At 38.8% G+C, this 10,004-nt stretch overlaps 1 pseudogene; it reads left to right on the top strand.

Annotated features, from left to right (window-relative positions):
- Positions 1-1,646: 1,646 nt before the first annotated feature.
- On the top strand, positions 1,647-1,809 carry LOC112321206 (U2 spliceosomal RNA; annotated as a pseudogene).
- The last annotated feature ends 8,195 nt before the right edge of the window (positions 1,810-10,004 follow it).

Genomic DNA, 10,004 nt, shown 5'->3' with positions numbered 1-10,004 from the left:
CTTGTTAGTTCAGTTTGTTCATTAGATTTCACATATGAGTGAAATCATAGGGTACTTGTCTTTCTCTGAGTGGCTTATTTCACTTAACATAATGTTCTCCAGGTCCATCCATACTGATGCAAAGAGTACTCTTTGCACTCTAAGGAGTCTAGAGTCTTGCTTCTTTCTTTTCTTTATTTCAATTCCCTCTGTATTTATGCCTATGGAATTTATTATATCATTTTACATGTGCTTATGTTGTCTTTGGTGTTCTTCAGTTACTTACTATACACACACTTAAATTTTTTCCACAACAGACTCTGAGCAGTTCAATAGAGAGAAAGCAGGTTAGCAATAAATACTTATTAACTAATTTGAACTGAAATGGACTCTGGTTATATCCCTTTTCTGTAGAAAAGCAATCTTGTGACATGAGAACCCTATGAGTCCAAATAGGATGCTTCTTCTCCCCGTAGGCAATGAAAGAATTGAGATCACAAAATTTCAGCTGCCTAAGTTTCAGTTAATAACGTTGAGCATGTGAAATAAGGCTTAGAGATGAACTCCGTGAAGATGAAATATGCAATCACAAAAGGATTAAATGGATTTCTTTTATTGTTTGTTTATTATGAGCACACTCACTATATTGTCTAGCTCCCACCAAACTACCTCCAATAACAGGGAACTCATTATACTCTAGGACAGCCTGTTTCATTTTTGGACAGCTCATTTTGCTGTGGTATAAAAGGATCATTGGGCCCATTTCCAAAAGCTGTAAGAACAAGATGACTTTTCTGGATATTTGAAGACTAGATCAGGGATTAATAATTAAGTTCTAAGAAAAGTGATGCAGAAGTAAATTGTGTTATCCCTGAAGCTATATAAAATTGACTGTGATACTATTTGGTATCACTACAGACCTGGGCAGTCAAAAGTAATCTTCCTTTTAGACCCTAATACATGATAATTTACTGTGTTCTGGATTCCACTGTTTGTCAGATTATGTTGAAAAAGAACAGCTATGGGATAATTAAAGATAATAGCACATAAACTTTAATGGAAATGTTTAAGAACCTAGAATTATTTAGTTTCAGATGGGGGAGATTGAAGGAAGGTAATGATGGTATTGAGTTATAGGTTCGCAATCCCTTAACCACATACCCCCCCTGAAACCACTGATAAACAAGTGCAACTGACTCCTGAACACCATGGGGATTGGGAGGGGATGACCCTTATGCCTTCAAAATCTGTTACAAATCTTGATTCCTCCAAAACTCGGTCATCTTTCAGTATCTATGGTGGAGTGGTTCCAGGAACCTCTCAGATACCAAAATCCATGGGTACTCAAGTCCCTTATATAAAATGATGTCTAATAAGTCATGCAGCTGGCCCTCTGCCCTCTGCACCCACAGATTCCAACCATGGATTCAAAATACTGTTTTCAATCTGTGGTTTGTTTAATCCATGCATGTGAAACTCAGGGTACTGGGGGCTGACTATATATTTATTGAAAAAAAGCCATGTATCAATGTGTAAGTGCACCCACACACTTCAAAGCTGTGTTGTTCCAAGGTCAACTGTATTTCATAACTCATTTTGTAGCAAAAACATGACCTGAACTGAGGTGACACTATTTTTAATCTCTATCCCACTTAATATGAATAGTCACCGCTTCTCGGCCTTTTGGCTAAGATCAAGTGTAGTATCTGTTCTTATCAGTTTAATATGAATAGTCATGATTTGCAGCAGAAATATTTGTGTGTTTGAGCATGCAATCCTGTTACAGACCTTGCTGAGGACACTGAGTAATACAGAATACATACACCATATTATATATATATGTATATGTATAAGTGTGTGTTTGTATATATATACATATATTATATATATATACACATATTATATATATATACACATATTATATATATATATACTTTCCAAAGGTATCAAGCCATGTAATATGAAACAGAAATATTTATGAAGAAGATACACGATACAAGAAACATTATACATAGGACAATGACACTGCAGTCCCTTTCAAATTATGTACCTTGGGACCTCACACAGTTCTCCCAGTCACCATCAGCTGCCTTGTATTTTCCTGAATCTCACCAATCATCTGAAATCTCTTCCCTTTCAAAGATGATTTTAGTTCTGGGAAAATCCAGAAGTCACAGGGCGCCAAACCTGGGTTGTAGGGGGGCTGAGTCACCTGGGTGATTTGATGTTTTGCCAAAAAACTCTGCATGAGACGTGATGCATGAGTGGGCATGTTGTCATGATGAAGCTGCAATCACCAGTTGCCCATAGCTGCTGCCTTCTGAATTAATTGAATATTTTCTATAGAGGAATGTTTAAGCTTAATGCAAAATTTGATGCAGATTCGTTGCTCTATTCACTCAGTCATTTTGAATGCAACAGCCACACAGTACACATGCTCACTCACAGTGTCTACGCCCCCACTGACTAGTACAGTGAAGTCGTCACTGTTCATGCATGTGCATTCCAGTCTATTCACCTTGGTTGCCAGGTTAATTGATGTCGTGCAAACCATTCTCATTATATTAACAATGACAGGACTTTTTCCAGATGGGGCTCTGGGTATATCACATATATCAGGAGTAGATTCATACACTTTGCCAGCAGATATGTGCAGTTATAAAGTTCATTGTCTATCACCATGAATAGAGTAATCATGGCTCATTTACATTGAATACAACTGACATTGTGTTATAGCCACCCACCATCCTTTATAAAACAAGCCTATATAACTCTTTCTAATTTCCTTAGCACACAATAGTCATCATTAATTTTGTGCTTAGTTTTGCTATCTTCTTAGCAATCCGGTGACATACATTTGCATTTTCTAGAAAGGGTGCAACTTTGAATGATGCTTCTGTGTTTTAGTTATTTTTTTATGTTTGTCACAAAATTAATGAATTCGACTCTGGAAAACATTATTTGGTACTCAGTATGGGAAAAGATCAATTTGCTTTTTAGCAAAGGCACAGTGTTTTATCTTAGAATGATGTATAAACTTCTGTGGCTTCATAATGCTCTTTGATAATATTTCATTGCTGACAGTGCCAAATTGCAAAAAGGCAAAATGGATGGCTCGCCTTCCAAAAAACCAGACTTTCTGATATTTATCATATCACCTTCAATTTGCACTTTCCCTTTGTGCACGTGGTACCTGTAAAGAACTGCCACAATCACAGTTTTACTAATCTCAGCATATTTAAATTCACATTTTTTTACCCTTGAACTATGGTAATACTGCTATTTCAATGAATCCCCTTTGAAATCTTTACCCAGGTTTTCGAATTTGGGATGTAACATGAAGCATGCAAGGTAAAGCATAAAATAATTCGTATTCAACTGTCATGAAGATAGACTTTGAGCAAGATAACCTGGACCACTGCAGATCTGTAGCACCGGAAAAACCTTAGGAAAAAGTATTCTAAATAGCAATGTGATTTCTGTAAAAAAAAAAAAATTACTTTTTACACTTAAGAACTAAAAGCAAAATTTTTACACTTCCCAATAACTTTTTTTCCAAACATTTTTGTCTTTGTCAGTCTAATGGGTAAATGACAGCATCTCATTACAAAGCTAATTTATACATTCAGAGTTATGAAATTACAAAGCTAATTTATACATTCAGAGTTATAAGATTGAACAATTCTCAAGTATTCAGATCCATTTATTTTTTATTTCTATGATCTGCTTGAATATTTCTTTTCTTTAAGAGAGTTTTACTCTTCTCTTAAGACTTTTAAGGAAATGCACCCTTTATCACATACATTGGAAACACCTTCACCCACTTTTCAATTTGCTTTTGGCTCATTTTCATTGTATATTATCCAATGTATAAATTTTAATTTTGATGCTTTCTCCTTTTCATAATCTTTCTAAACTGGTTTCTATTTGTATACAGATAATGCTAATTGTGGTTAATTATTTTTAAAATTACCCACCTTCCAATGCTTTCACTTTCAAAGTTTTTAGAGTCACCTTACTTTACATGTCCCTATAATAATAAATACTTGGAGATATACTTTCCAATTTTTTAAAAGACCCTCACCTGAGGATATGATTTTCATTGATTTTGTAGAGAGGGGGGAAGAGGAGGAAGTGAGTGAGGGGGAAGAGAGAGTGAGAGAGAGGCGGGCTGTGAGAGAGAGAAACATCCATGGGAGAGAGAAACATCAATCAGTTGCCTTCTGTATATGCCTCCATCAGTTTCCTCCCATATATGCCCTGACTGGGCATCAAACCCTCAACCTCAGTATGTACCCTGACCTGAAATCACACTCACAACATTTTTTGGTGTCTGGGATGATGCTCCAACTGACTGAGCCACCTGGCTAGGGCTGATTTACAATTTAATTTGTCTTTTAATTAAATATATTTGTTTATCCCCTTTCTCATTATATCAATACTTATCTTTTGGAAGCCTGGAAATCTTTGTTGTAACATTGTATAAATTTAAGGTGTACGTTGTTATGATTTGATGCATTTATACATTTGAAATTATTACCACATATGGTTAGTTAACATCTTCATTACCTTGCATAATTCCCATTTCTTTTTCGTGGTGAGAATATTTAAGATCCACTCGCTTAGCAAGTTTTAAGAATATAATACAGTATTGGCAAATGCAGTTACCATGCTCTACATTAGACTCCCCACAACTTGTTCATTTTGTATCTGAAAATCTATCCCCATTTCTCCCACCCCCAGCCCCTGATAACCACTAAATAATCTGTGTCTATGACTTTGGGTTTTTTAGATTCTACATATAACTGATATTATTTAGTATTTATTTGTCTTTTTCTATCTGACTTATTTCTGTTGTAATGTTATCCACATTGTTGCCAATGGCAATATTTCTTTCTCATAGTTGAACTGTATCTATATATATTTATGTATATCAAGTAATTAGCACACCATCACCTCACAGTTGCCATTGTGTGTGTGTGTGTGTGTGTGTGTTGAAAACATTAAAGACCCCCTTCCACTGAGTGAAATGCAGGCTTCCCTGTGTTTCATGGCACGACTTACATTATTGGTCTGATAAATTCTCCTCTGCCTATTATCCTGCCCAAGAACTTGAGTTACACAAGCCTTATGGGCAGCAAGTTCATCTGATTCGTCTATTTAAAGAGAGGTCAAAAATTGCTGCCAGGCTAGTAGCCCAGCTGAACCATTTGAATAAGAGTCTTTGAACCATATAAGGGAACAATTGGAAGGCAATTTCTCATGAATAACCAACAGCTCTAATTGGAAAAAATAAATAAATTCAGAAAACAAGAGAGGAAAAATACCCTTGCTTACCTCCATTGTAACTTATCAAATTTTTCTTCTGTCAAACCTGGGGAGAAGAACAGTGACATGTAATTCTTGTTAAATATGGAATACTCAGAAAGAGATGGTGTCTGAATGGCTAAAATTCACTCCTGTGGAGATACTGTTCTTAAAAGATTAAGATCTGATTATTACAATAATACTGCTAGTAATATCCTATTAGTAAATGTGGTGACTTGTAGAGTTTTTTGGTTTTGAAAAAACTTTTATTTCTCTTGAATTCAAAAGCTGAAAAGACCTAGATATAAGAAATATGAGTGATATTTTGTTATATGTTTAGAATTCAAACTCTTGGGAAGTATTTCATCTGGAGATGAGAAATGGATGAAAATCTGAGTTTGATAATTCTCTTTATTCACCCTGGGCCTCCCAATCTCTCTGTTCTCGTAGTCACTGCTATTTGGCCTTGCCTTTCTCTTACGGTTTGATAATAAGAAAAGTCTAGAAGCTATAATGGAGGCAGGCTGAGGTGATATATCTGTAAGAAGGGGTTGTGAACGGAGGTCACCTGTTAATTTAAATGGACAGGTGCCCAATGAAAAGGCCTGTACTGGGGTTGCTGCTGTCCCCATAATGGGGCCATTGCTCACAGAGCTTGGGGCTTCCACCAGAATGGTCATGGGGAGGTGTGTGACCAGATGCTTATTGGGAAGTGCCAGCACCTCGTTTTCTTTCTCCTTTCCTTTTTTTTGGAGCTCTTTCATGGTCTTCTTTCAGAATATCCTATTTATGAAAATGTCTTTTTTTCTAATGTAGCATATTGATACTGCCTTCCCCATTGTGGATGCCCCCAACAGTTGTTGATTTAATTTTTGTTGGTTTCAACCTGGTTTCAATGACTGTATTCAGCACACTCAGCCCCTGTCCCTACATATCTAAAGAAGCTTCTTCTCACCTCACAGCCACCACGAGATCTCCTGTTATAATTCTGAATCACTTGATTCTTGTGTGTCTCACTTATGGAAACATGTGTTGTGTCTTCTCTTTTTCTCTTGAAACTCTCTGCCTCCTTCCTTCTTGCTTCCATCCGTCTCTATTTTTTAAAGAAATTTTAGTGTCTTTTCCCTTTGTTTTTCTTTAATTAAATTTGATTTATTTTTTCCTCTTTCTCTTCTTCGTTTACATCCTAGATGCAAGGACCCGGTGAGAAGAGAAATAGTTGTTTCTCTCTGAGATGGGATAGAAAATTGCATTGGAAAAAATAAATCCTCTTTTGTGTGCTGGTCAAATCAGAGCCTCCTTGTGAAAGAGGAATTGATGTTTAGGAGAGGGGGTAAATGTGTACTCATTTTTCCCGTGAAGCATATATATGAAGCCACATACACTTACGCATTAAACTTTAATATTATTTTCTCAGGGCTATGAGTTAGTGAACAAGGTTAACAAACACTAGTGGTAGTGGGTGGAAGGACAGTGATGGGAGGAGCAGCGGTGATGGCACGTGGGGGCAGGATTTGGATTACCACCCTGGGAAATAACAATTGTGTCCAGAGTCTATGACTAAGCAGAACAAAGGCGTTGGCTGTGTTTCCAGATGATTAGTGAACCCGACTATGATCGCCAACATTGCTGTGGCACTGTGTAATGATACAATAGAGCTACTGGTGAGAGGGGGAGGGGCTGACATCAGATTTCCATATTGGGAAGGTACTTTGTGCAGATTTCAGAGCATTTGGAGGTGGTGAAGATGGTAGCATTTGACAAGTTGGACACTCTCCCTTCAAACACAGAAGCATTCTTGGAGGTGATCCTGAATGTGGGCTGCTCTTAGCCACAGAAAAGGTTGTCATACAAGAAACAGGGAGCACAAGCCTCAGCTAAAAGTCCTCTGATGAGATGTTACTCTCTGTGTGGTCCCAGTTTTCAACAGTCCTTATGCCAGTGAGCATGGCGGTTCTCATAATGACTCATGTTTGATGTTTTCCCTGGAGTGTAGACTTATTTACAAGAGTTGCAAAAGTGAGATATGGTGCCACGGAGCTTTCTGCTCTTACTTATTTCCATTTTTTCCCCTTTCTACTGAGTCTTGGAAAGTGAATAGGAGGTGGGCCAGAGTGTGGCGCAGCATGGGCACTTAGCATCAGAAATGTTTAAATCTCCCTCACACAGATCACCACCTGAAGAACTACTCGGATCCTTTAATCTTTATATAGCAGTGGTTTTAAAAGCGGCATTAAACCCTGACTATATACTAGGAAGAGGGGTGTGTGTATACATGCGTGTGTGCATGCGCACCCACATGCTGTAGGGGGTTAAAAATACTAATCCCAAGGCCTTTTGCCAGGTTTGTTAAGTCAGAATCACTGGCAGCGAGGCCTGGGCATCTGTATTTTAATAACTGGGCAAGGAGAACGGGGGCATCCTGACTGTCAGGTTAATAGCATTTGCAGGACAATTGCAGAGCATGACCAACAAGCTGCAAGGTCTCCGTCTGAAAATGTGCTAGAGGCATGAAAAATGTAATTCAAAGGAGGTTGCAGACTGAAATTTCCTTAAAATGACAGGTAAATATAGGCACAGTATAGAAAACAATATTGTTTTACAATCTGTGCTTCATGAACACCTTAATAAATTAGGGTAGCTGCTTCTTGGAGCACTAGGCCTGTGGTTCTCCAACTAGAGTGTTCATCAGAATCACCTGCAAGGCTTGTTAACCCCCAGATTGCTGAGAGCTTCCCCAGAGTTTCTGATTTAGTAGATCTTGAGCGGAGCCCTGGAATTTCCATCGCTAACAACTTCCCAGGTGCTGCTGCTGCTGCTGCTGGTCTGGGAGCTACACTTTCAAAAACGATGCTTTAAGGAATCACTTAGGAGAGGCATACTTTTCAATAATCTTTTATTGTCCATATGTTTAGTCAGAGCCATCTCTGCATACGATAATTAAGTTCCTTCTTAACAGTCACAGGCTATTAAAATGGCATAGATATATAAACAGGGATCTGGGGGCTGCAGACCTAGGAAACTTCAATGATCAGAAAGGGACTGGATGTCTTTTCCAAAGTCTATTTGTCAGTCAGCTGTTCAGAGTATTTTTCTGCAAGGTACTTTTCCCCCCCAAAGGAGCAATGCCTTGTTGGGTGCTGGGATGCTCAGCAAACCCACAAAGCCTTCAAACAATAGAACCTGTGTGCTGGTTTTCAAATCATATGTACCAACTCATCTGTTACTCAGTTTTATTACATTCAATTCTTCTCCTTTGCGGTGTAAAGTGTATTTCTATACAGACTGTCAGAGACTCGTCTCTGAGCTCAAGGACAGGTGCCCGTCTGTCCATAGCCGTCTTGGTGGTGGTCCTGGCCACGGACAAACTCAACTCCAAGCGGGGAACTGTCATTAACATTTTAAGATAGAAGTGTTTATCTTTGAAACATGTTTTCAACAAAATGTTTGTATGCTCTCTTCTCTTGCCTCTGCTTTTCTTTTGAGGCTAAGGGAAACAGCAATATAGTTTTTTTTAGCTTTAAAGCCTGATATTGATAATTGAGTGTTTGAGAATAGTCACCTGCAAACAATTTTCTGGGAAGAAGTGTTTCAATTATTTAAATTACCTTTAAAATTTACTAGTTATTTAAGTTCTCTATTTCTTTTGTACCAGTGCTTACTTTCTATAATTTTTAGGTAATTTTTAGGTAATTTGTTAATTTTGGCCATCACCTTAATTAGAGTACAGCTGACTATTGCTGGAGGAGGTCATCAAGAAGACAAGGCCTCCAGTTGATCTGTGAGCTGGACACAGGCCATGGAAGGCTCCTCACCCCCGTCCTCTGACCTTTGAATGTACCCTCCACCCACCATTCCCACAATGGGAGCTGTTTTCCAGGACACAGCCTCTGCAGAGTAAGATGTTATTGAGATTACCTGCACTGAACACGTGACATACACCAATTAAGGCCTCTATATATTGTCTTAAGATTCTTGCGGATGGTGCTAAGATCTACTCATCTTGAAACCACGTGAGAGAAGCTTCTTGTGTAAGTTTGTTTCTTTATTGAAACTGCCACCTACCAATTTGCTGTGGTCTGCCTCTTTCAGTCTCTGCTTGCTCTCTATGTATGAGGGCCAGTTTCAGATTTCCCCCTGGGGGGATTTCCTGTGGGTGAAATCCAACAATTGGTGAGCCAGTCAGGACACCAAAATACTGGGTCTTGAGAAACAGGCATCTTTGGGGGAAATCCCAGGGGGTCCGGGAGGCCGGTGTGTTAGATGCTCATGGACTGCATTGTGAGTATGGGGAATTCCCGCCCACACCGCAAAGGTCAGCTGGTCTAATGCCCTCGTTTGAGAAACTGTGCATAGCAAACTTCGGCAGAAAAGGGAAATGAATGGCTGCTGCAGTGAAGCTGGCTTCCACTCTGCAGCTCAGATGGCCACTGATGCCTAACTAGAGGCTAAAGCTTGAGTTAGAGAGTTGGAAGAAGAGCTGAGGCTAGAGGACATGCATTCTCCATTATACTAGCTGGTAGACAAAGTGGGAGAGCAGGATAATAGGTTGGAGACCTTAATGAGACATTTTGCAAAGCTAGGAGGACATAAGCTACAGCAGGATTAAGGTCTAAGTGTGACAAGGCCTGAATGGGATGTTAAGAGGGAGAATCCCTGTTGGAATAAGGAGACCACAGAGGAGGATGTTGTGATTGACAGTGAAATTGATGAAACGC

The sequence above is a fragment of the Desmodus rotundus genome, chromosome 1, assembly GCF_022682495.2.
Source record: "Desmodus rotundus isolate HL8 chromosome 1, HLdesRot8A.1, whole genome shotgun sequence".
NCBI lineage: Eukaryota > Metazoa > Chordata > Mammalia > Chiroptera > Phyllostomidae > Desmodus > Desmodus rotundus.
Note: the sequence above shows the minus strand (reverse complement) of the source record. Positions and strands in the feature narration are given on the sequence as shown.